Genomic DNA, 26,403 nt, shown 5'->3' on the forward strand with positions numbered 1-26,403 from the left:
AACAGAATACCTGGAAGTTACAGAATATACTCATTAAACCTAGCTGCCGGTTAATAAGCCCTTGAAATGCCTCAGGGCTCCCATCAAAGAGTTTTCTGGAGACAGAGGGCCAGGCCAGTATCTAGGTCCTGCTTGAGAATAAGATTTCATTTCAGAGACTACTTGTTATACTGTATTGAGAATGTTTCAGGGGCTGAATCAGTCCCTTTGGGGGGAAAATGCTATCTGGATGTGTGCCCTGGGTGTGGAAAGGGGGGTGGCTCAGATTCGACATTTTCAATGTAGAGTGTACTCATGCATTGTCTCAGGAATCCTCACGGCTTCCGTACAGCAAGAATCAATCCATATTTCACCCTTTCATAAGGACTCCAGTCATACTGGAGTGGGATCCACCCTAATGACCTCATCTCCATGTGGTTAAAACTTTTTCCAAATAGGGTCACATTCTGAGGTATGGGGTTTAGGACTTCAGCAGATCTTTTTGGAGGGGACGCAATTCAACCCACAAAAGTAGTCCTTACCCAAATGGACTTATGGATGTTTACTCAGGTGGCTAATCACTGGGGAAAGGGGAGGACTCAGACAGTCCAAGGACTACTGGACACAGGTCTGAGTTGACATAGACAGTTGGGTACCCACAGTGTAATCACAGTCTCCTGTTAGAGTGTGGCCCCCCAAGGACAGGCACTAAGTGAAGTAGTAGCTAATGTCCAGCTCCTAGTGGTCCTGCTGGGTCCACTAACATGCTGTGGGCATTGCCCTGTTTCCTAAGTGCACAGACGGAACAGATCTACTTGATAGTTGGATTAGCCTTAACATTGGGTCTCTGGCCCATGGGCTAAGACCTGTCATAGCGGAGAGCACCAAATGGAAATTCTGAAAATACCACTGTCAGCCGAGGTTGTCAATCAAAAATAATATTGCATTCTGAAGTGGATGGCAGAAATTTGTATCACCATTAAAAACCTCAAGGGCACAAGGCAATGCTATTAATCATATCTCCATTTAATTCACCAGCCTAGCCCCTGCAGAAACTAGATAAACCCTGGAGAATGACTGTAATCTACACCAGGATTAAACAAATAGTAACGCTGAATGCAGGTGCTATACTAGACATAGTATCTTTGGTAGAACCAATTAGTGAGGCCTTTGGTACAACCATTGACCTGGGAGATGCATTCTTTTCCATTCCAATCAAGAAAGAGGATCAGAAATGGTTTGTATTTAGTAAGATAGAAAACAATATTAAACTGAAGTTTTGCCTCAGGGTTAAATGAACTTTACTGCCTTCCATCCTAAAATAGCTTGAGGATATGTGGACTACCTGAATGTCCCACAGAACATCACAACACCTGGGGGATGGGGCAGAAGCAATGATAGATGGCTATCTCTCTAGAGATTTTGGTAAGATACATGCACTAGAGAGGATAGGAAATAAACCCTATGAAGATCCAGAGATACACATGTCAATAAAGTCCTTAGAGATCCAATGGCCAGGGCCATTCCTGAATATCCCTCTAAATTCAAATAAAATCACTGCATATTGCATTCCCTACCACAAAGAAGGAAGCACGGTGAATGGTGTACCTCATTTGCTTCTGAAAGCAACACATTTCATACCTAGGAATGCTGCTTCAGCCCCTATACTGGATGACACAAAAGGGTGCTGACTCTTGAGTGGAGCTGAAGTAGGAAAAGAGCTCTGCAACAGGTCCAAACTGTAGTGCAAGCACACCTACCACTGGAGGCATGTTATCTGGTGGACCTCATGAGGTTGTAGGTGTCAGCAGTGGGACAAGATGCATCATAGAATGGAAATCGTGTATCTAAGATCAAACCTAGGCAGGACCGGAGGAGATGCATGAGTAATCCACATAAGCTGGTAGCCCAGACCCCCATGTCACCCACCATGGCCAAACTAGGGCTCCTGCCCCAGTTCATATGTATGGCTATATTGGAGTGCTGACACACTGATCTGGGGTGACTCACTCACATCAGGGACTGGATGAGCACAGTGTCCTGGGCTAAAGATGATCTATCCCAGACCCTCATCTTCAGCAGCATCAGTGGCCCTCACAGCAGCTCTCCCTCCTCTGTGTTCCTACTTAGTGGCAGCTCTGGTCTGCAGCACCCAAAAACAGTGAGGTAGAGGGAATGGCAAACATCCTTTACCCTGTGCCCCATCAGTGGCACTGTCACCCCCTCTGTAGGCTCTGTGCCATGTGTCAGGTAGTACCCAGGGCTTATGAGACATTACTCCAAGTTCCCACCAGATATGCTCTTGATTCCAGTGGATGTGATGACATTGTGCTCTCTCAGGGCTTAGGCTGTGCCAGAGGAGGGATGAACATTCCTTGCTGAATCAGACTCCTCTAGTTGCTCCACCCAGGGCCTCTGGCCTGTCCTTTCCTTTGGTGATGGAGTGTAGAAGGCAGGCATGGAGTTAACACAGAAAGAGTTAACTTTCTGTGTTAGGCAGGCATGGAATCAACTGTCCGAAAACACAGGATGCCAGTGTAAAGAGTGAAGAGAAAATGTGGTTGGAAGATGTGTTCTTCTACCTTTACATCATAAATTTCTGAACAGTGCATTTCATGACCAGAAGATGAATTACTGTTAACATTTTCCTGCATGCTCTGGATAAGATTTGCAATTGTGATCATCGCCAATGGAAAGCACAGTAACAGCTTTCAGAGGGTCAGCAGAAGCCAGTATGCAAGACATACGCTGGACAAGGCAGCCTCTTGAGTGATGATGTAACTACTATTAAACACATGGTATCAGGGAACTACAGGGGTATGATCTGTGTTGCTTCAATACAAAAAAGTAAAGAAGAGCCATGGCACTGCCAGTAATAATCATGTTTCATGAGAGAAATACAAGTAGCCAGAACTTTTGCCACTAAGAAGAAACTTCACACTGAAAAGACACTACATAAATATGTAAATGCATCTTGTCCACCTATAACTCTAAATCAGTTGATCAATCTATACATCACCAGGCCTCATGAATTTTGTCATAAATTTTTAATCAAATTGTTTACACAGAGGATTCACAAAATTAAATAGAGAGATAATCTGCCCTGGATTAATCAATGACATTTACCAAGCTGTAATAAGAACCAGAATTGTGCTAGATACCATGGATACAATAAAGAACAATGCAAAAATGCACTAAATGTAACTCACTGTCTAAACCAGTAGCAATCCATATAGACAGATGCAGGGTGTCCTGAGCAGGGACATAGGAAGGGGTGACGGAATGAATACCCAGCAATAGTTCTGTGCTGACGTTCCCAGTTGAAGTCATCAGAAAGGTGACCACTCCACAGGAACTCCACTTGAGGGCCTTGTTCAGTGGAACTTTTCAGCCATACTCCCAATCCAAGTGTTTTCTTCTCCTATTAAAGTTGTCTTTGATTAGCTCTCCATTGGTCAAAGATTCTCCAAGATACCTATGGAAAGATGGAAGTGGCACTTAGGTCTGCCTATCCCAACAGCCTAGTTGGAAATCACCAAAATGAGGCAAGAGAAAAGGGTGTTTAGTCAACCTTTTTCCTGTGTGCCTGTTCTAGTTGAAGAATCAATTTTATAAACCCAGAATTTTTTATAAAAGAATTCTCGCCGGGCCAGGCATGGTGGCTTATGCCTGTAATCCCAGCACTTTGGGAGACCAAGGCGGGTGTATCATGAGGTCAGGAGTTTGAGACTAGCCTGACCAACATGGTGAAACCCCGTCTCTACTAACAATACAAAAATTAGCTGGGCGTGGAGGCACGCTCCTGTAATCCCATCTACTCAGGAGGCTGAGGCAGGAGAATCTCTTGAACCCGGGAGGCAGAAGTTGCAGTGAGCTGAGATCATAGCATTGCACTCCAGCCTGGGTGACAGAGTGAGACTTTGTCTCAAAAAAAAAAAAGGATTCTCACAACCACACCTCACAGATCACAGTTCAAGAACTGCTGCAGGCCGGGCGCGGTGGCTCAAGCCTGTAATCCCAGCACTTTGGGAGGCCGAGGCGGGTGGATCACGAGGTCAGGAGATCGAGACCATCCTGGCTAACATGGTGAAACCCCGTCTCTACTAAAAATACAAAAAACTAGCCAGGCGTGGTGGCGGGCGCCTGTAGTCCCAGCTACTCGGAGGCTGAGGCAGAAGAATGGCGTGAACCTGGGAGGCGGAGCTTGCAGTGAGCCGAGATCGCGCCACTGCACTCCAGCCTGGATGACACAGCGCAAGACTCCGTCTCAAAAAAAAAAAAAAGAACTGCTGCAAAAGAAGGTCTTTCTGAAGATGGTACAAAGGGGAAAGATAAAGGCGCTGGGTTTTATCCCTGGTCCTGGTCAGAATCAACTCAGAGTCTTCACCAACAGGGATTGTCCCATCTGTCATCCTTGGTTACACAAGCCCCATCAAGCAGAATGGGGAAGTACTGAGCTCTGGGCCTAGTGAGCACCACTGAGAGCCCCACTGCTACTTCAGGAATCGCCTATTAGGCTGGTGGGTGGGGTAGGAGTAAAAATAATCAGCACCAGTTTTGGGGCCCAGTCTAGAGGTGGCATTTAACTTAGACCCCCCTGTAGCTCTTTTTTTTTTTTTTTTTTTTTTTTTGAGATGGAGTCTCGCTCTGCCGCCCAGGCTGGAGTGCAGTGGCCGGATCTCAGCTCACTGCAAGCTCCGCCTCCCAGGTTTACGCCATTCTCCTGCCTCAGCCTCCCGAGTAGCTGGGACTACAGGCGCCCACCACCGCGCCTGGCTAGTTTTTTGTATTTTTTAGTAGAGACGGGGTTTCACCGTGTTAGCCAGGATGGTCTCGATCTCCTGACCTCGTGATCCACCCGTCTCGGCCTCCCAAAGTGCTGGGATTACAGGCTTGAGCCACCGCGCCCGGCCCCCCCTGTAGCTCTTGAGGGTCTTCTCTGAGGACCTTTACTGCAGTCTGTGCAAAAACCCACTCATAGGCCTCAGTAACTTCCGGTCCTCCAGAGCCATATAGTGTGGTCATTTTAGTCATCCTCTGGGCTTTCTTTAGTTGTTCATGCAAAGATAGGCCTGGCCTTGGGTGTCTGTATTGAGGCCCCAAGGCCTTGGATCAGAACAGCAGTATCAGGGAAAACAAAATCCAAGGGGCTGCCCATTCCAAGGGCAAACTGGGAATCTAGTCCTCCTCTTGTAACCACCATCTCTACCTTGCAGTGCTGCAGGGGCACATCTTCTGCCTTTCACCTAGGCTCCTGGCAAAGGCCTTGCAAAGCATTATTCAGGGCACTGTGTGAGGCCAGAGAAGGAATTGAGGAAGACCAGACACATACACCGAGATGAAACGAGTGGAGTGACAGGAAGGCAGGGTGAAACGGGAGAAGTTCCCTTATCCTCCTGGCAGGGCTTGTGATGGGAGTGTGGCTGGCTTCTTCTGTGCCCTGCTGCTCAAATCTGTAGGGGGAGCATGCAGATGGGCAGGTTGTGGGGCTCTGACCCCACGGCAATGTCTAAGGGTGAATGTTTACAGCTCCTGAGGCCCCAGTGGGCCTGTGTTACAGGGTGCTGTTTCAGTTGAGCCATTCCTAGTCAGCTCAGTTAGACCTCGTGCCTTTTTCCAAGGACAGAGGCTTTCTGTATCCCAGGGTTTCTTGCCTTGGTGTACCAAAAGAATCAGATCACGCATGGGCTTGCAGAATGACTGCAAAGTTTTATTGTGTGGAAGTAGCTCTCAGCAGATGGGGGAGCCAGAAGGGAGTGGGAAGGTGGTTTTCCCCTCTGAAGTCGGACCGCTCAGTGGCCGAGCTCTCCTCCAACTGCACCGAGTGGTTCGGCCTGTCGATGGCCTGCCAGCCTGCCGCGGGCCTCTATCAGTGTGCTCTTACACCGGTGTGTTCCTGTTGACGTCCAGAGGCTTGTGTGCATGCCTGCTGGGCTCTCGGGATTTTTGTAGGCACAGGATGAGGGTGTGGCAGGCCAGGGTAGTCTTGGGAAATGCAACGTTTAGGCACGAAAACAGAAATGCCTGTCCTCACCTAGGTCTGTGGGTACAGGCCCCGGGGTGGAGCCCTAGCCAGGGACCACACCCTTCCCTTCCCTTCCCAGCACTTCCCTGCCCGCCTTCCGTATCGGTAGCTTGAGGGAGTTACTTCTCAGGGAGATGTTTTGGTTTTTAGGGAGGAGAAGACAAAACCTCCAATTTGAAAAACAAAACAAGTCCTTTGGTGAGGGAAACACTGGATATACAGTGGGAGGGCTGGAAAGGCCAGGTGCTGGGGAGACAGCAAGGAGGAGCCCAGACCCGCCGGAGAGGCAGCCTGGGAAGATGTTTATTTTCTAAGAGAAGAGGAAAGACTGGGAAACAGGGAGAAATTTTTAGGGTGGAGGGTGGGAAACTTGGGAAGCGCAGAACAGATGGCCTTAATCTTCTGAGTGAGAAAGGAGGCAGTGCCAAGCCCGGCTGGGGTGACAGTGGGAATCAGGGCTGAGGGACGGCGGAGACATCTTCTGCTGGCTGCTGAAGGTCTAGGATGGGCACTGAGGCGAGCCTCAGCCGTGCTCCTCGGGCTTGCCTCCCAGGAGGGGCCCTGCAGGAAGGGTCCAGATGCAGAACCCCAACTCCTCCCCCAGAGACTCGGATTCAGTAGAACTGGGATGGGGTCCAAAATCTGTATCATTAGAGCAGCCTCAGAATATACTTGTCATCAGGCAAAGCCTGGAGAAATAGTGAGTGAAAGAACCATTAGCCCCAGGGAGAGCCAACCAGAGGCTGGAAACGGAAATATTGGGGAATCACTTAGTATCCTTTTCACAGAGACACTCTGCTGCCTAGAACCCTGGGGGAGAAAGCTGGTGGAAGGAGGGGTGTGTAGCCACTGGGGTCTACCCAGGAGGGGAAGGTATCTCCAGGAGGGTCGAGTCCATCCAGGAGGGTGAGGTCTAGCTGGAGGAATGGGGTTTACCCAGAGGGGTGAGGTCTAGCTGGAGGAATGGGGTCTACCCAGGAGGGGGAGGTCTAGCTGGGGGGATGGGGTCTACCCAGAGGGGTGAGGTCTAGCTGGGGGATGGGGTCTACCCAGAGGGGTGAGGTCTAACTGGGGGGATGGGGTCTATCCGGAAGATGAGGTCTAGCTGGGGAGAAGGGTCTACCCAGGAGGGTGAGTTCTGGTTGGGGAGATGGGTCTACCCAAGAGGGTGAGATCTAGCTGGGGTGATGGGATCTGTTCAGGAGGATGAGATCTAGCTGGGGGGATGGGGTCTACTCAGGAGGGTGAGTTCTAGTCGGGGAGATGGGTCTACCCAGAGGGTGAGATCTAGCTGTGGGGAGAGGGTCTGTCCAAGAAGGTAAGGTCTCTCCATAGGGTGCTTTGGGAGGTCTGGAGCTTGGAGTTCCTGTGATCAGAGTCCACATGTGTGACTTGGACCCACACTTGGCAGAGACCAAGGTGAAGACAAGAGAGGACTGATGGACTCTGAGGAAAGGAAGCGTGGTGGGAGCAGGGTCAAAAGCGAGAGGCCAGAGAGTGTGAGGAAGTGGGAGGATCTGAGGAGGTGGGATCCCAGAGTGGGACCTGGGAGCTGGAGTGCTGGCAATGCTTCTCACGCTGGAGAGGTCAATCCTAGGGCTTGGTTAGACTAAGTGCATTTAACTGGGGCAGTAGTTTTACACATATATTTCAGGAGGAGATGATTTTATCATAAACACATTCCATTGATTCATGTGAAATCATTTAAAAAATTAAGGTCAAAGTTTTTCTCCTGGCTGCTTTAGGCTGCATGCACAGGACTTCTGTCCCTGTGGTGAGGGGATTTGGGTGGAAGAGCCTGAGTTCTGCTTTGGAATCCTCTCCTTTTTAAATAAAGAGGGACGCTCCAAGCCTGGCATGGAAAGGTACACCTCTCGGTGGAAGCAGGTGGCCAGGCTTTGATCCCTTAAGGATTGGAATCTTATGAAACTGCCAACATTGAAACATGTTTGACTTGTGTAAATAGCTTCTTCCTGTGATTCAATCTAAATTGTAGACTCCAGGCCTCATAGCCGCCTCCACCATGTGGCCTCCAGGGGGCGCCGCTCTGCCTCCTAAATCCCCAAGGGCAAAGCCCACTTTCTTGGCTTCTGGAAGCACCGCGAGCGAAGTCATTGGTGGAATAAAGAAGACTGCTGTATTTAAAAAGGAAGTAAGCATAGAAAGAAACATGAATTCAATTAGAACAGTTCCTTATCCCCTAACATATGGTCCCCAGACCAGCAGCATCAGCACCCCCTGGGAGCTTGTATAATTCCTGGACAACAACGGAGAACTGCTGAACCAGATTCCACATCTTAGCAGGACTGCCCAGGCTCTCCTGTGTCTGTGCGCATAGGAGAGGCACCAGTCTAGCCAGCAAGAGTCCGCTTATTTGTCACCTGCCTTTCCAACCCCCGCAATCTGGGCCTTGCCTAATACTTCCCCTGGGGACACACTCTTAGACCCTCCATTCTTCAAAATCAACATAAGGTCTGGCCCCCGCAGGAACGTGTTCCTAAGGAGCCATCTCTTCTTTCAGAAGTGTATTCGTTATCTTTGCTGTGTAAATAAATGACCCTAAAACATAGAAGTTTAAAACAATAAACATTTATTTTTGCCATATGCTGTTGGTTAGAAGCAAGTCCCTAATCCTGTCCAGGCTTAAAGGGAAGGGAATCACACCAGGGCCAGAATACCAGGAAGCAGGGATCACTGGGGATCATATTCCAGGCGACCTACTGCAGGCAGTAGTCTCCAAACTAAGGGGCACGCCTCAACAGGGCAGCCACATCAGAAGACAAGAAAACAACCTCCAGAGTCAAATGGTAAGGATGACATGCATTCAGCAACAGGATGCTTGAATAAGCCTTTCAACTGTGGCTTGCAGAATGGCTACATTAGCATCACTTGGGAAACATTTAAAAAATACCAGTGCCCAGGCCCTACGCAAGACCAATTAGATCACAATCTTCAGGTGTAGGTTTTTTTCTAATTTTTAAATTCCCCAGATAATTCTATTGCACAACTGAGGTTAAGAACTATGGCTTCAGGCCAGGTACAGTGGCTCACACCTTTAATCCCAGCACTTTGGGAGGCCGAGGTGGGCGGATCACCTGAGGTCAGGAGTTTCAGACCAGCCTGGCCAACATGGTAAAACCCCATCTCTATTAAAAATGCCAAAAGGTTTAGCTGGGCCTGGTGGCACACCTGTAATCCCAGCTATTTAGGAAGCTGAGGCAAGAGAATCACTTGAACCCGTGAGGTAGAGCTTGCAGTGAGCTGAGATTGCACCACTGCACTCCAGCCTGGGCAACAGGACAAGACTCCGTCTCAAAAAAAAAAAAAAAAAAACCAAACCCAGAACTATGGCTTCATATGAAGATTTTCAAATGCTACAATACTCCAGTGAAGTAGTGGTAAAGATCACTAGCGGAAAAGAAGATGTGAGGCTCAGCAGCTTGGACTTCTGCTGGGGAATCTGTGGATTGGAAAAGTGAGCCTTAAAGAGTGTTGGGACCATCTCAGAGGTGAGGCAATAAGGCTGACAAAAGATTTGTGACTTTTTATGATTGCCTACCTTAGCAAAAGTCCCATCAAGTCATGATGCTGGAAAATACATCCAAGAGTTAGGAATACAGAAAGGAAAGAAGGAAAGGTGGTGGGAGGAAGAAGGAAGGAAATAAAAGAAAACGATATGAAGCCAATCTGAAAAGGCTTCATGATGTGTGATTTCAACTACATGACATTCCGAAGAAGGCAAAGCTATCGAGGCAGTAAAAAGATCAGTTGTTGTCAGGAGTTAGAGTGCAGGGAAGGACAAATAGGTGGAGCACAGAGGATGTTTAGGGCAGTGAGACTACTCTGTATGATCCTGCAGTGGTGGATAATGTCATTATTCATTTGTTCAAGCCCATGGAATGTACACCACCAACAGTGAACCCTAACGTAAACTATGGACTTTGGATGATGATGATGTGTCAGTAGAGGGTCATTGATTATAACAAAGGCACCATTTGAGTGGGGACATTGCTAATGGGAGAAGCTGTGCATGCATGGGGCAGGGGGCATGTGACATATCTCTGTACCTTCCTTCTAATTTCGCTGTGAACCTAAAACTGTTCTTAAAAAATAGTCTTTTTTTTTTTTTAAAGAGACAGGGTCTTGCTCTGTTGCCCAAGCTAGAGTTCAGTAGCACAATCATAGCTCACTGTGGTCTCAACCTCCCAGGTTCAAGCGATCCTCCTGCCTTTGCCTCCAGAGTAGCTAGGACTACAGGCACACACCACCATGCCTAGCTAATTTAAAATTTTTGTACAGACAGAGTCTCACTATGTTGCCCAGGCTGGTCTCAAACTCAAAATCTATCCTCCCACCTTGGCCTCCCAAAGTGCTGGGATTACAGGTATGAGCCACTATGCTCAGCCTTTATTTTTTTAAGTAAATTTTTTTTAAAAAAAGAGACAAAAAGAAAAGAAACCTATCTACTGTTAAAACTTGTCCTCAACTCCAGCTGATGACTTCAAAGAAATGGAAACAGAAAATGAAGAAGACTCAACTAATAAAAGTGCCTCATCATCTTCTACTCTCCAGTCTGTAGAGACACAGAAGGTGAGAACCGGAGGGGCCTTGGAGGTCACCTCACCAATGCCTTTGTTTTGTGGTTGAGGAAATCGAGACATGAGGTCACTGGGAGGTAATGGTCTTGCTGGCATTAGAACTCACATCTTCAAACCTGAGCCCAGTGCTCTACTCGAACACTTTGCACATACAGAGCATCTCTGCCAATGGGGTATGCTGGACTCTTTCCTGCACACCAGTGTGTGAGAATGAGGCATATTGAAGAGTTAGTCAAAGGAGATAACAGGCATCCTCTTACAGGAACACCATGGCCTTTCACATCAATGTTTCAATGAGGGCTGGTTCACAGGAGGCTGGTGGTACATGACCAGTACTGCAGCAGTTCATCTACTCTGCCTCATGGGAACAAGTCAATAGGTTGATCGCAGTCGCTGAGTCTAACATGCTCCCAGCTTGAGCTGCACCCACTCTGTAAACAGCCCCTGACGGTAGCAGCTTTACCCACAACAATAAAACGGCTCCATCTTCAGGCAAGTCCAACCTTTACCTCTCCTCCCTACCCCTCGCCTGCCTGATTTTAGCCACTGTTCTCATTCCCAGGGACCGGGTTGCTCCCAACTCGTTGCCATGGCCACGGGCCTCACCCAAAGCATACCAACGCTGTAGTGCTCACAGATCTTGGCAGACGTCCAGGCAGATGCAGAGCAGTTGGGGTGAATAACGTTCTCCTCTGAAAGCTGCGCCAAGGCTGTTCGATTGCGCTCTCTCCACTGTCAGCTTGAGTCTCATAGAGCTGTCCATTTGGCTGCCTGGCTGTGAATGAGCCATGGTTGTTAATTTCTTTCCCCTGCACCAGCTTCTTGGGAGCCTCTAACCCAAAACTTAAACAAAGAGCTAAATCAGGCTGTTCTCAGAGCTCGGGACCCTGGCTGTTTACCAAACACTGAAAATGTTACCAGTTGCCACCAGTCCCAAATCCCTAATCTCTTCTAAAAGTCGTGAGGAATGTTGTCCCAAGAGGTCCAGGCCTGGCCCATCTGTGATACTCTTGGGTGTCCGTTTCAACATCCCAGTCCTGTGAGTTGAAATATCTTTTCCAGAGAGAAAGAAATGAAAGACGGGGGCGGAGAGGGGGGTGAAGGAGCACATGGCAAGAGAATAGAGATGGAATCCCTTCAAAACCAAACAAAGGGGAGCCGTCCGTGTGCAGCGTGTTCATCCTTGGATGATTTATGTTGGCCCAGTGCTCAAGTTCATGGCAATTACAGAAAAGGAGGGAGTGTCAGAAGGAATCTTCCGTGAATACCAATAGTACCAGCCAACATCTGTCCCTTGGAGTGGGCGATCTGCTCCAGCCTGTTCAGGATTCTACTTAGAATTCTCAAATGGAACAGTGTACACAGAAGCACTTTGTAGGTTAGAAAGCAGCGCATACTGGTAGAATGTTGTTTTCATCAGGCATTCCCTTCACTACTACACTGGCGCTCACGAAGTGAGTAAGTCCCTCGGCCCCCCGCCCCAGGGTATGTGCCCACATTGCCATAGAACCTACCCGGTAGGGAGGGTGCTCACAGACCCTGTCCCACATGAGAAGGGATTGGGATGGAGGTGGGCAGGAGCCACTTCTGCTGATGAGAACACAGCAGTTCCAACCTCTCTGGAACTGGCCCCCGAGCCCCCTCCCCAGTTGCATTTTTGCATTGATCTCCTGCTCAGAGATACTTCGCCCACAGTTGCCACATCTTTGCTATGGAGCTGCTTTAAAAAAGAATATAATATTTAGATTTAGCTGCCTGGAAGAGGAAGGTGTTTCATTCTTCTTTAAAGGTAGTCTGGAAAATGATCACTTTTTAGTGGGGGAGAATATACTCTTCAATTAATAACATAAAAATGAAGCTGGGTGCAGTGGCTCACACCTGTAGTTCCAGCACTTTGGAAGGCTGAGGTGGGAAGACTGCTTGAGCCCAGGAGTTCAAGACCAGCCTAGGCATCATAAGGAGACCTCATCTGTACAAAAAAACAAAACAACAACAACAACAACAAAAAAACCTTAAAAAATTTTTAAAATAAATAAAACCATCACTACCACTAACTTTTAACAACACACTCTAAGAGCAAGGGAAAAAAAAATCCTGTGTACTAATGCTGAAAATGCACATTTTCCAAGGAATGGTAGCCGCCATATTCCCAGTATGAGACAGAACAATTGAACCAGATCCTACACAGCTTGCCTCAAACCCCCCCGAACTTCCCTTCATGTTGTCTTTCCATAATTCCTTCCCCTCCCAGCACCCACATCAGTCTCATTTCTAATATTTACACCACTAGAAGCTGGGCAGAGCCCACCCAGGCAGAATTCTAAAATGTGATTAACAAATACAGCCTGAAATGGCTTCAGAAGTTGCTGACACTCGGTTGAGACACAGTGTCTTTTGAAAGACAAGGACAGTTGAAAACTTCTTGCACCACTGAAGGCTGGTGCCCTCGTGCACGTTAACAGTTTCTCCCTCCACCACAGTTTGCTATCTCTCCATCGCTGGCATTCAGACGGCCTCACCCATCTCCCCGAGGGACAGCTGCTCCCAGACCCGCCCTGCAGCTGAGCGGCAAGACGAGCAGAATTTTCCCCGTGAACAGGAGACAAGGGTAAAGCTGCATGTGTGTCAGTCATGAAAGCCCAAATCAGGAAACAGATTAGGACTCTAAGGGAGCTCTGCTGACCGAAGACGATCTCCCCAGGAGAACAGGCACCGAGGGCCCACTCCCCGCCTGGCCATTTTCCAAACAGATAAAGGGAAACTCACATTTCTTTTTTTTAAACTGAGTTTCAAGTCTTTGGAAAGCTCATATGCAATTGACAGCCGCTGACTTCTGGAGACATTAAAAAAAAAAATTAAAAGCATATTAGGATGTGATGTGGGATAGCAGCTTTGGAGTTCAAAGGGTGTCAGTTCAGATGTGGTGAACAGCCACTGGTGAGCGAGGTGCGTAACCCTGAGAGCCTTCAGCTCTGGAGCATGTGAGAGCTTCCCCTGCAGACTTGTTGGGAGGTTTACAGGAAAGAGGACCCATGACAGGCAAGGCAGCATCTGCTATGCAGGAGGCGCTCCACAAACCTGCTCTGAATGAGCCAATGTATTTTCCATGTCTGTAACACGGTAGTCACTCAGTAAGTGTAGATTTTGTCCCTTTCTTTTCCCAGATGAGCAGCCACCATAGAATTGGTTTCTGTACTTCAACCTCTCATTCAAGCCAAAAACACAGCTTCTTAGAGGGACCAGGCCATCTCTGCAAGGTATGGAGGGGACATCTGCAAGGAGTTTCCATCCTGGCTCCTGTCACTAGCTAGGTGTGCAGCTCTGCACGCAGTCATCCAGTCCCTTTTCCCTCATTCCAAGCCTCATTTTCTCATAGTGAAAATGAAAGAGCTGGACTAGATTCATAGCTGTCAACAATGCTCTACCATCCAAGCCCTTTGTTTACAAGAAATCTGATACAGCCACACCATTAAATAAAATATCTCAAGAAAAGGGGCCAAGGCCTAGGCCTAAGTCAGCTCAGCTCTCCAGCCCACCTGCTTTTAGAGGTTGAACAGAAGGCACCCCCCGACCCCCACACAGGAGCCCCTAGGGTTCCTTGGAGCACAGTTAGAGAACCATAAGACCACGTTGTCTTTAAATCTCCTTCCAGACCTGACCCTCCATGATTCCAGGTATGTACAGAGTAACTGCAGCGCATTATTGAACCCGACCAAATTAACTCAAGCCTGATGTGTAACACATATCAGAAGAATACAGCCAGGGTCTCTCTGTCCCCAGCTCCTCAGCCCTGCTGCCTGGGCAAAAGTCACTCAGCAGGAAGTCCTTTTTGACTGGTTTCAGCTCGAAACCCTACAGCATCAGGGACGAGGGGAAGTAATATAAAAAAAAATACCTGCAATCTTATCCTGAAGAGAGTATCCCGTGAACATAAAGCAATTAAAGGAGACTATAGAAATAAGACCTGCAATAAATTGGTATGAACAATAGGTGTGGGAAGTGGGGAAAGGGCATCGGGCAGGAAACGCCTAATCCCAGGTTGGCATGACCTTGGGCAAGGTGCCAGTGTCTCAATGACCTTGATGGTAGGGCTGAACCAGGTCACCTCTGTGAGAATTCTCTAACCACAAACTACTGTGACTCTAAGTATTGCATGGCCAGGCACGGTGGCTCATGCCTGTAATCCTAACACTTTGGGAGACTGAGGCAGGCAGATCACCTGAGGTCAGGAGTTCGAGACCAGCTTGGCCAACATGGTGAAACCCCTTCTCCACTGAAAATATAAAAATTAGCCAGGCACCATACTGTGTGCCTGTAATCCCAGCTACTCAGGAGGCTGAGGCAGGAAAATCGCTTGAACCCAGAAGGTAAAGCTTGTAGTGAGCCGAGATCATGCCACTGCACTTCAGTCTGTGCAACAGAGTGAGACTCTGTCTCCAAAAAAAAAGAAAATAAAAGACTTGTAAGTACTTAAGAATGTTGATAATGATGTTGTCAAATTGTCAGAATTGGCATTTTCCAGCTACTTATGTTTATTACTCCTAGATATTCCTCAACCGTGACATCAGCAACCATCTTAGGCCATTGGCAGGGAGTGAGCTGACTACTCCCCAGGATCTCAGGTAAGGAAAAGATAATGGTTTTCCGTTTGTAAGGTCAGCGTGAACAATATCTCCCAGAGGCCTCTGTACTATGATTACAGCCACCTTGGCATAAATGAGCACTTATCAAATCCACGAGAGGCAAACAGACATCTGCAGGCTGGCAGAACTGTCTGCAAGGATTTGCTTGACACAGATCTCTGGCTGGGCTCATGGTATCAGAGGTCCCCGGGTTTATTAATTGTTTTTAACGATCATTTTTTTCACCACCTAAACAGAAGGACCCTTTAGCTGAAAGCAAGAGGAACTAACACAGAGAGGCAGTGAGACTCAAATGGCTCAATAAAGCCTGGGTGTGACTGGGCTAAAGCTTTTTCAGGTCACAGGTCACTCTTACAAGGTAATCCATTTGCCTAAAGAGACAGTGCATGTAAACGCAGCATCTTGAAGGAAGGGAACTGTTGTGGCTAGGTGATTGGGTGGAGTGGCATTTCCTCTGGAATCTGATTGAAGAGCCTGATTTCCAGCTTGGTCTCCTGGTCTTCTTTAGCTTTTGACTTCCAGAGTCTTATTAGAACCAGCTAGGTGGCCCCTAGAATTATGTATCCACCTTTGTCAAAAGCAGGCTACGGAGATGGAGCCTGGTAAGGAAAATAAAGGTAAAGTAGTATGGCCTTCACTCATTATGGACAAGATGTCCTCTGTGTACATCAGAAAGCTTTCACCTGCAAGTAACAGACACTCAGCTCAAACCACCTTTAAAAAGAAGGATATTCTAATCTCAGATAACAAGTTCAGCAAGTTCCAAGGAAATGAAAACCAGTGGTTCAGCGTTGTTATCATAAATGCCTTCCAGCTCTTGGCTCTACCATCCTCAGAGAATTGGTTTTGGCCTTAGGCAGCTCATCTCATGTTTCAAGACCCCTCAGCCCTCCTGGTTTCACATCCAGATCGGCAGAGTCCACTTCATGGTGGCCAACCTGTCACGCTGCACAGGGCCTTGTGCCTAGAAGGACCCACACTTGGCTTAGTGCTCTGCCATCACCGTCTTAACATTCTTAGTCTTACCTGTGAACTTGTGTTTTATGAGTGAAGTCCTGTGGGACAGTAGAGATGCATGTGAACAGAGGGGAGCTATGCAGTGCACATGTCCTCCTTCCCTGCTGTCCCACGCACAGGTCATGTTGGGGATCCCCATGAGCACAGAATTCCAAGGACCCACGATGCATGGGAATCAGCGAGACTCAAAGCCAGCACAGTAAGCATGGTAAGCCCACGACCAAGTACGTGGCAGCACTGACAGCCCCAGAAGCCATGCTTTGTGTCCAAATCAGAACTTGCTCTGAACACAGAAAGAAAACAGTAGGACTCTAAGAAAACACAGGAGATCAAGCAACCCTACTCTATTCTTTTGAACACGTGTTACTTCTCCGTGTTAGACAACTACTTACACTGAAAATGATGACATAGGTTGGGTATGGTGGCTTATACTTGTAGTCCCAGCACTTTGGGAGGCCAAGGCGGGCAGATCACCTAAGGTCAGGAGTTCAAGACCAGCCTGGCCAACGTGATGAAACCCCGTCTGTACCAAAAAATACAAAAGTTAGCTGGGCGTGGTGGTGCACGCCTGTAATCCCAGCCACTCAGGAGCTGAGGCAGGAGGAGAATCACTTGAACTCAGGCGGGGGAGGTCACAGTGAGCCAAAATCACACCACTGCACTCCAACCTTGACAACAAGAGCAAAACTCCGTCTCAAAAAAAAAAGAAAGAAAGAAAAGAAAATGATGACACAGAAGGAAAGACATAAGTGGTTAGCTAATATACCTTAGTGAACTATTTCAGAAGAAAAATCAGCACAATTCCAGCCTATAACTCCAAAAGCCTCAATTTCTTGCCTTGTTCCTGTCCCTTGATTTTTGTCCCCTCTTCTTTCATCAACAGAGTAGAAGGGCAACTGCCTCAAGCGTGTGCAGTCATTTATTGCCCTGGAAATGTACATCCAGAACAGAATATCATCTTCCTGACAGCCGTCCCATTCAGCCTCTGCATGAAGACTCTGTTTCTTTTCCTAAGCTGTCCCAAGACCTGAGCCTTCTCAGTTTGGTGCATGCTTCACTATGGCATCAACTCTCCAACTTCTTCAATGCCCTCGAAGACCATAGTGATATGAAAACAAAGATCACCCATCCCCAAGCTGGGAGGAGGACTCCTTTTTTCTCTCTACAGCCTTTTATGCGTTTAACTTGCTTACCATATAATATGGATAACCTATGAAAAAGATTTCACATGTATACATTTTTAAATCACTTACTCTACTTGTTTGTGAAGACAAAAATAAATTTTAAAAATGCCACAGACTTCTTCCTGCAAGGTAAAGAAAAAGATTCAGCTTCCTGTATAAGAAGAAATATCGTAAGTCACATGTGTAGCCCAAGCTATTTGGGAAATTGTGGTGGGAGGATCACTTGAGCCCAGGAGTTCGAGGCCGCAGTGAGCTCTAATGGTGCCGCTGCACTTCAATCTGGGCAACAGAGCAAGGCATCATCTCTTAAAAAAAAAATTAAAATTAAAATAAATTTAAAGATTAAAAAATATATTTAAAAGAAATATCACAAGTGAACTATAATTCATCCCAAAAGAGAATATGGATGTTTTCAAAGAGCAACATCAAAATGTCCGAGGCTAGTCACCATTTCTTTCTTGAGAACATTCATAAGCCACTGCTCACCCCTGGACTCCATTTTAAAAACAGATGCCACAGAATTCCTCTCTGCTCAGCCCATTCTCACATCACCAGTCCCCAGGCACGGACCTCACCCCTGGCCAGCCTTCCGGCATGCCAGGCCTCCTCCTCCCCCAAGCCCATGCAGAAGAGGGAAGTGGGTCACACGGGGAGCCCGTGCTATGAGTGGACGTACCCTGCAGACGGAAGTGGAAGGCCAGAGGTGGAGTGGTTTCTTCTTCCTTATTCCTTTATATTCTGTTAAACTTTAGCAACTCTCTCAACTGACTCATGCATAGACTTGTTCTAGAAGAAACTCTGTTACAGGCAGCAAAACTCTGAAGGTGCTTTAGTTCCACCCCCGGAGGAGAGTGACAGTCCCACACACCCAACAAGGTAGCATTGGAACCAGAGCTAGAACCCAGAGCTTGTCCCCAGCCAAGTTCTCTTTCATCAGCAATATCTGATTTCCCAGAATCATCCATCATGGTGTGCTCTGGACCAATTTTTTGTCTGAAAACTAGACAAAAAGATAACTGTTCCATTTCTATTTCTACACTACAGCTCATACAACTGAAAGGAAGGACACTGCTGTGAGAACCATCCTCCATCACTAAAGCAAACTGGTTGAGTTCTTTTTATTTATTAAATAAGATTGGAAAGGGTCATTGTCTTGATGAGCATTTCTAAGCCTTGACATTGCTGATATTTTTGGTGGGGTCACTCTTTGATGTGGGGACCATCCTGTGCACTGCAGGATGTGTAGCAGCATCCTGGCCTCCACTCACGAGGCACTGGTAGCATCTCCTCCCTTCCACTTGTGACAATCAAAAGTGTCTCCTTTCGAAATTGCCGATTGTCCCCTGAGGGGCAAGACGCCCTTGGTTAAGAATCACTGATCTAGGGGAAACTCGATTATTTGGTTGTCATGGAAAATACTCATCAAGAAAAAGATGGTTCACATTAGGGCTTTATAGACAAATAAACTGGAAAACTGTGAATCCAAGGCATTTCTCCTCAACAGCCAGTGCCCAGAATAGCCTGAAAGGGGTCCTGGAGAGATAGGTGGGGGCCTCAGTAAACCCCTGAGGCATGGCAGTTCATGTGTATTATTGACCTTTCCAGGTGAAGGCAAAAGGATATTTGAGTCAGGGTTGAAAAGCAATACTGATAAAAGCAGAACATGGCCGGGCACAGTGGCTTATGCCTGTAATCCCAGCACTTTGGGAGGCTGAGGAGGGTGGATCACCTGAGGTCAGGAGTTCGAGACCAGCCTGGCCAACATGGTGAAACCCCATCTCTACTGAAAACACACACCAAAAAAACTAGCCAGGCATGGTGGTGTGTGCCTGCAATCCCAGCTACTCAGGAGGCTGAGATAGGAAAGTCGCTTGAACCTGGGAGGTGGAGGTTGCAGTTAGCCAAGATCACACCACTGCACTCCACCCTGGGCAACAGAGTGAGACTCCATCCAAAAAAAAAAAAAAAAAAAAAAAACAGAACATAAGTTGATGACTATGAGATGAATAGTGTGGCGTGGAGAGAAGCCAGAATGGTGTTGGGGTCCTTAGAGAAAGCCTGGCATTGTCTATTTGAATAATTGCTTGCAAGCCTTGGACTAGCTGGTACCCATTGAGCCTCTTTACTGAGAGGATGGGAGTATCACAGGAATTAGACATGGAGACTAGGAGTGTTTTGTGAAGGACACCTTGAATTATAAGTTGAAGATCTTGGAGAATTCTTGTCTTTAGGATATTACAGCAATGTTGAGAGTGGCATGGAAGGTTCTATTTCTACTTTGAGAGGTTCAGCCTCCTTGATTTGGCCTGTGTCAGTGAAGTGACCAGCTCGAAGGCAGTTGGGTATTTTAGTTAGCATAGTTTGTACTTGAGGTTTTAAAGGGGGATCAGGGATTTTGACAGAAGCAAGAAAAGTGTGATGGTCAATGAGAGCCATGAAAGGGCAAAGAAGCAAGGCTGGGACCCAAGGCTCTTAAGGGTGAAGCCTTCAAGGGAGAAAAACTACTGGCAGTCCAGTTGGAAAGTAACTGTCTTTCCAGAAGGGTTACTGAGTAGTGGAACTAAGAAGCTGTACTGGGTGGGGAGGGTTCTAATAAGACAGAATAAGGTTCTGATAAAAGCAGCACATGGATGCTCATCAAGTCCCACCACAGGCATGACTTGTGTGCTCTTAGGGAGAGTGGCAAGAGGCGTTCATGGTGAGATGTGTTGCTCTGGGTCCATTAGGAAGAGAGTGGAGTGCCCATTGATGTGGAAGATGCTCTCCTCTTATGAGTTAGTGTGGACACAAAGGGGAACACCCCTCCAAGAAAGTCATTAAAAGATGAATTTTTAAGCTCTTGCTCTCTTTTGTGTTTTAAAGCCAGGCAATCCCAAGCCGAGCATTGTTTTTATTTATATCTGCACGTGTGCCTAACAAGTTGGGGTTTGGAATGAGCAGATTGGCCTGGTTTGCTTCCTCCTGGTCAGTGAAGTTGTGCAGCCATCAGTTTGCACTGTGTTGATTTGGCCTCTTCTCTCATGGAGTCTTCAGGATGTTGGGCTAGTGTACACTTTCAGAGAGAGAAGCGTTCTGCCTACTTACGTTGTGTTTTGGGGTAATATCTCTGATTTCTGATCAGAAGCCATTAACGCAATAATAAAAGCAAAAGTGGCTCAGTCATCAAATATAAGATGAGATCATATATTTTGTTAAACTTTAGCAACTGTCTCAACTGACTCTATCAAAATGTCATCCTTTCTAACATTTTCTAATCTATGTCTATAGTGAGAGGCAAATTCATCTCTGTGTTGTCTGCCATCTTTTATCTTTGACCAGTTTTTGAGGAGAGACAGTGGGAATGGATTCTAAAGTCTCTCCCCTATAGTTTTGGCCTGCATCCGGGTGTTCTGATTTCTTCGAAAGTCCTCATGAAGAGTGACCCATCTGGCTTTTTCAAAACATAAAGTGGCATCTCTGGTACCCATTCACAGCTGCAAAAATTGATACGGTTCAGGGAACCAAGGAGAATATACCCCAAGGACCAGACCGAATGGATTACTAAACTCTTCCCTATTCTCACTGTCTGAAAAGCCCTTAACAATTGCATATGGACCTGAGTGAGTCCTTACTCAGTTGGGCCCTCGGGTCATGGGCTTTCCATCATACTGGGGAAGCACCAACAAATCGGGATGAGGTAGGGAAGTGGGAGCAGGGAAGCTTGGGGAGCAGGGGCTAAAGGAGGAAAAAAGAAGTCCCTCAGACTAAGGAGGAATATTGGGTGGAGGGGGAAAGCCTCAGGGCAGGGCCCATAGAGGGGTGGGGGGAAGAAGTGTTGAGAGGTTTCATTAAGGGTGGAGAAGGAGTGGGAGGAGAGGTTGGTAGTAAGAGAGATGTGCTTAAGGGACTGCTCAGTTTGAAGTAGATTGGAGACATTTCCTCATGTTTCAGCGCCCTCATACCAAGCAAAATAAGCTGACCTTTGAAGAGACGAGATCTTCAAGGGGGCTGTAGATGGACACGATTAGGGAGATTCCAGGTGCCTCAGAGGGGTCACTGCAGTTCCGACTTGTCCTCAGGGAAATCTTGCCATTTTGGGGGGATAATGAACTGAATTTTCATCACAGTGGAATACATATCATCGGAAGGGATTTTTAAAGGAGGCGGGGGAGAAGTGGATTGAGAATTTTCCATAGTATGAAGGTTAAACAGAAACCAACTACAAAACAAAGCCCGAAGAGCACTCAAGCAAATATCAAAATCAAATCCTTACCACGCTGCCAAGGACCGATATCCGGAGCACGGGACCAGGAGCTGGACTCACAGTGGGATCTCCGATCAGTCACAGAAGGAGCTTGACGAGCTCAAGGGGTCTCACTCCCTGGGTGGAGAAGACGGGGCTCCAGATGGGTTTCCAGTCTGTCCTGGCAGCTGGTTTTGTCTAGACTTTCATAGGGAGCGGTGAACCAGTTCCAAGTGGGGGTGATTTTACAGTTGGGATGTTCATGTCATCAGGAGGCATCTGTCAATCAGCTGGAATATCTAGCTCTGTTTCTAGCTTGTTTGGAGGAACAAATAGTTCAGCTAATCATTTAAGAAACAAAGAATGGTAATTTGGAGGGTCTCTGTGTGTCCTTATCACAGGAAACAAGGGGATCACCCATGACTGTTATGGAAATCGCAAGAACAAGTATACAGTATTTATGAACGGACCTACTGGTCTGCTAGTAGGGCTGCCATAACAAAGTACTGCAGAGTGGAGGCTTAACCACAGAGATGCATCGTCTCACCATGCTGGAGGCTGGAAATCCCAGGTCAGCACATGGACAGGGCTGGTTTCTCCTCTGGCCTCTCTCCTCGGCCGTCTTCTCCCTGTTTCCCCACATGCTCTTTCCTCCATGTGTGTCTGTGTCCTCATCTCCTCTACTTATGAGGACACCTGTCACGCTGGATTAGGGCCCACCCTAGCGACTTCATTTTACCTTCATCACCTCTTTAAAGACCTCTCCAAATACGGTCACACTCTGAGTTACTGGGGGTTAGGACTCCAACATCTGCATTTTAGGAGGACACAACTTAGTCCGTGACAGTGGGTCTTCTCGAAGTCTCATGGGAAAGAGTGATTCTTTGCAGTAAGTCATTTCCTGGAACACAAAAGGATGGGAGACATCTGACATACAAGTGTGGGCAATTGCCTTTGGCTGTCTTCCAGAGGCACAGGGCTCAGGTGCAGCCCTGCACTGTCACGGGGTCCCAAAAGAGGCCCCTTGGTTTGCTGTGCTCCACTCCAAGCTTCCATGAGCTGATGGGGGAGGGGTGGGAAAGAACTCGCAAGGGAACTGAGACCTACTGAAAAAAGGAAGGAGAAGTAAAGAAAATGTCTACGGGGCTGAGGGAGACAGGGGAAATGTGGTTTGAGGTTGACAAAGGGGAGGGAGAATGAGAGAGCCACACAGCAGGAGGCTTGGCTGTAAGAGAGAGAGATTCTGAACCGTCTCCAGGAGGCACAGAATGTGAGAGACAGGTGAGTGAGGGAAGATTTCCCCGCAAATCTTTGCCCTGTTAATCCACGCAGGCTCAGCCCCACAGGAGTTGTTTGGTGAGCACACATATTAGTGTTCAAGACTGGAATCTGATTCATGCACCTTTGTGCTCAGCCTCTGCGAAGAAAGGCCTGGAAGGAGGGTGCATGGAAGGGCCTGCTTCATTCTGGGTGCCCAGCCTCCAGCAGGTTACCCCTCCTGCCAGATGCATGGGCAGGCAGCTTCCCTCCTTCCTGGACTGTGAGGTCCCTGATGACAAAATGAATGCAGCTAGTTGGAATTCTGCTTACTCAACCTCTACTGAGTGAATGAGCAGTGAACGACCTGCTGCCGCCTTACTGTTCCCTCTGCACACAGCAGAGGCTTGGATGGAAGGAATTCCTGGGTCCCCCTGAAAATGTTCAGGCACTAGCACGTATGAATCAATCTAGACCTTTTTTTGCATCCGATTATGTTTTCAACTTGCATCACCTCTTGGGGGCACTGAAGTCATAATTCTTCCGTTCCCCATGTGTCCTAACCAGGCAGGAGCTGCATGGCTGTCTAAACCCTTGTGGGTTTGTGATAAATGGGCGAGTGTTGAAAGAGAAAGGCAAACAAACTGCTTTCCCAAAGAAGTCGGGAGACGCCCTCGACAAGCCCTGGACAGAGCAGAGAATGGACTCTGCCAGGAGCTGGGGAGAGCCTCGGGGAGGCTGCTATGTCCAGGACTTCAGCCTTACTGCACCTACCCTACCAGTCTGTGCCCTGAGGACCTGAACTTAGCCAGGTGTGTGGATATCTGCTGCAGAATGTGCTAAGTGCCCAGAAGAGAGGCCGGGGAGACAAAGGCAGCAGGGCAGGATGGCAGAGGGGACACCTCCGCCATCCAGCCTCCTCTTTCCGTCTGGCGCTTACGCATCTGGGTGCCACACACTTCCTGTGCTGCCCAAACCAGCGCCAGCGCAGTTCTAGAGGGAAGTAAGAGAACACGCACAGCAGAGGCCTGGAAGTGGCCAGGGAAGGAGGAGAGGCCAAACGCAGCGCCTGAGTACTTTCTTTTTGGGAGGTGCTACGAGGCATGCAAAAGCAAACAGTAATGGCTCTCAGTAACTTCAGCAGGTGCCAGCGCTCAGCAGCCGCCCTTCCAAAGAGGGGTCGCTGGCAGCTGCAGCATCAGGCGGAGTGGCTGCATAGGACGCTTTTTCTAGTGCTGTTTGGCTTCACGGTTCTCCAACACAGATGAGCTGGGGGGTGGATGGTTTTAAGATCCATTTGTGTACCGTGAAAGCACATGGCCTGTCTTCCCAAGAGCTTCTGCATTTCCAACTTTTTAATCCACAATAGAAAAGAGTCTAGAAAAACTAGTTGCAGTTAGAGCAGGTTTTCCTTGTGCCAGTGTCCTCATCTCCTCCCCCTGAAAATGACTCCCCAAGGAACCTCCTCTCCAGCAGAATGTGGTATTGTCTCTTAAAATAAGAACAAAAGCAGCAGAGCCAGAGATGGAGCAGAAAAAGCGAGATGTGACATTCCTCCTACATTTACTTCCTCAGGTCCTTTTCCAGGAGTAAATGGCCATCGTGCGCCCATGGGAAGAGGGCTGCATCCACGGAGGACCTGGGCCAACAGTGCTCTGAAATGGGTTTCATGAAAGCATCTGTGACTCATCCCTGTCCAAGAATGTTTTCATTAAGATTCAGCAGAAGCGATGTGCCAGGTCAGCAAATACAACTGCAAAACTGGGGCCTGCCAGCCTGGCCAACACAGCAAGACCCCGTCTCTGCTAAAAATTAAAACTAAAATTAATTAGCTGGGTATGGTGGCTGTAGTCTCAGTTACTCAGGAGGCTAAGGTGGGAGGGTCACTTGAGTCCAGGAGGCCGGGGCTACAGTGAGCCGTGATTGCACCACTGCACTCCAGCCTGACGCCGTCTCAAAAACAAAACAAAAAAACCTGGGGCCTGAATGCAAAGTGAAACACTTGCTCCTGTTAATCGTAGCACTTGCATTACAGGCCAGGTGGCTCCTAGCATCCGTCCGCAGCACAAGGCCATGTTGTGTAGCAGCACATCCCTAGTCCAGCCGCAGGGGCTGCCTGCAAGGGGAAGTGGTGAGCAAACAGCTGCACAGCAGCAGGGAAGCTCCATCTGCCTCTCACTTCACGGCCCTCCCCAGCTGCTGCAGAGATGCTGGGGGTCCCTTCCACACGCAGGCCTATGTTCTAGCTAATGAGAGCCAGGAGACTGGGAAGATTAAGCAGAGCCCTCATGAGTGATCTGGCAAACCCCACTGCACTTCAAAACAGATCCCTAGATTCTGGGCTTCACCTCATTTAAAAAGGACATTGTGTATACTGTTTCAAGTACATAAAATAATGAGGAGATGAGAAAGAGGAAAGAAAAATAGTTTTCAAAAGCTATCCTTTAATTCCCTCAGAAGCACAGCTCTCAGTGTCTACAAAGGGCTTAATCTGTGCTTGGTCAGTGGACAGAGTAGTCCATGTGCTTGGCCCAGTGTCCTACTCTGTGAACATTCTAACTGCATGAGCACACTGGGCAGCTGCCTGGGACCGGGGGATGGCACTGTAGCCATGACCTTGTGGCTAGTCCCTCCGTGTGACCAAGCTGAAAGGCATTAAGTGGATTAAGCGGCTCCAAGTAACACGGAAGGCACTCTTCCTCTTTTGCAGAACAAGGCTCTCATTTTCAGCTTTAAGCCACTTTATTTCCACTTCTAAGAGTCAGGACTGTTGTTCTGGATCTCAGTGAGACAGCACCCAGCACACCCAGTGGAGTCAGAGAACTCTCAGTCTCTTGCTGATAGCCTGAAAAAAATAGGGACCATGGAGGAGGGAAGGCCAGGCTGCACCCATGGGTCAGAGGACTGGGAATTCCCAGGCGTCACTTGGCCTTTGACATCTGTTCATCTTTAGAGGCCAGGACGCCAGCAGTCGGCCCATGATGACACAGACAGGGCTAGGGTAGGAGCCATGCGTTAGAGCCAGAGGGCTTCTCCTGAACCTCATTGTCCAACAGCCGCAACTCTGTCCTTAACACATGCTGATGACAAAATGAATGCAGGTAGTTTGAATTCTGCTTACTCAACCTCTGTTGAGTGAATGAGCAGTGAAACGCCTAAGGGGGGCAAAACTGAGCAGTAGTCCCAGATAAAACACACATGGAGTGACTATGCGGTGGCCCATGCTTTGCCAACCAGCAAGCATAACCACTTTATGCCACGAGTATGGAGTCTGTTTGGGATGGGCTGAAGGCTTCCGGGTCCTTCAGAAATGTGCAAAGGACCCCTCTCTCCATGGTGAGTGGACAGGCTCCAGGAGATCCCAAAGGTCATAGAGTCCAGAAGTGAGGTCTAAAATTCCCCTGGGGCGCAAGACACAGAGAAAATAAATGTATTCTAGGGACCCCCAAGACCAGGCCCATGGCGGGGGTGGAAGGCT

At 48.0% G+C, this 26,403-nt stretch overlaps 2 long non-coding RNA genes across 3 annotated transcripts in view; one reads left to right on the forward strand and one right to left on the reverse strand.

Moving 5' to 3' along the window:
* Positions 1 to 328: 328 nt before the first annotated feature.
* Positions 329 to 26,403, reverse strand: part of LOC108585349 — a 56,681-nt gene continuing 30,606 nt past the window's right edge. For both annotated transcript variants that reach the window (XR_002521413.2, XR_002521411.2), the window contains exons 2-3: positions 21,699 to 22,569; positions 329 to 3,454 (exon numbers count right to left, since the gene is read on the reverse strand). This is a non-coding gene — a long non-coding RNA (uncharacterized LOC108585349). The remainder of the gene's footprint in view (positions 3,455 to 21,698; positions 22,570 to 26,403) is intronic.
* On the forward strand, positions 22,565 to 24,769 carry LOC103883437. Its single transcript, XR_645664.4, has 2 exons — positions 22,565 to 22,949; positions 24,501 to 24,769. It is a non-coding gene; the product is annotated as an uncharacterized LOC103883437 (long non-coding RNA).

This window comes from Papio anubis, chromosome 6 (assembly GCF_008728515.1).
Source record: "Papio anubis isolate 15944 chromosome 6, Panubis1.0, whole genome shotgun sequence".
NCBI lineage: Eukaryota > Metazoa > Chordata > Mammalia > Primates > Cercopithecidae > Papio > Papio anubis.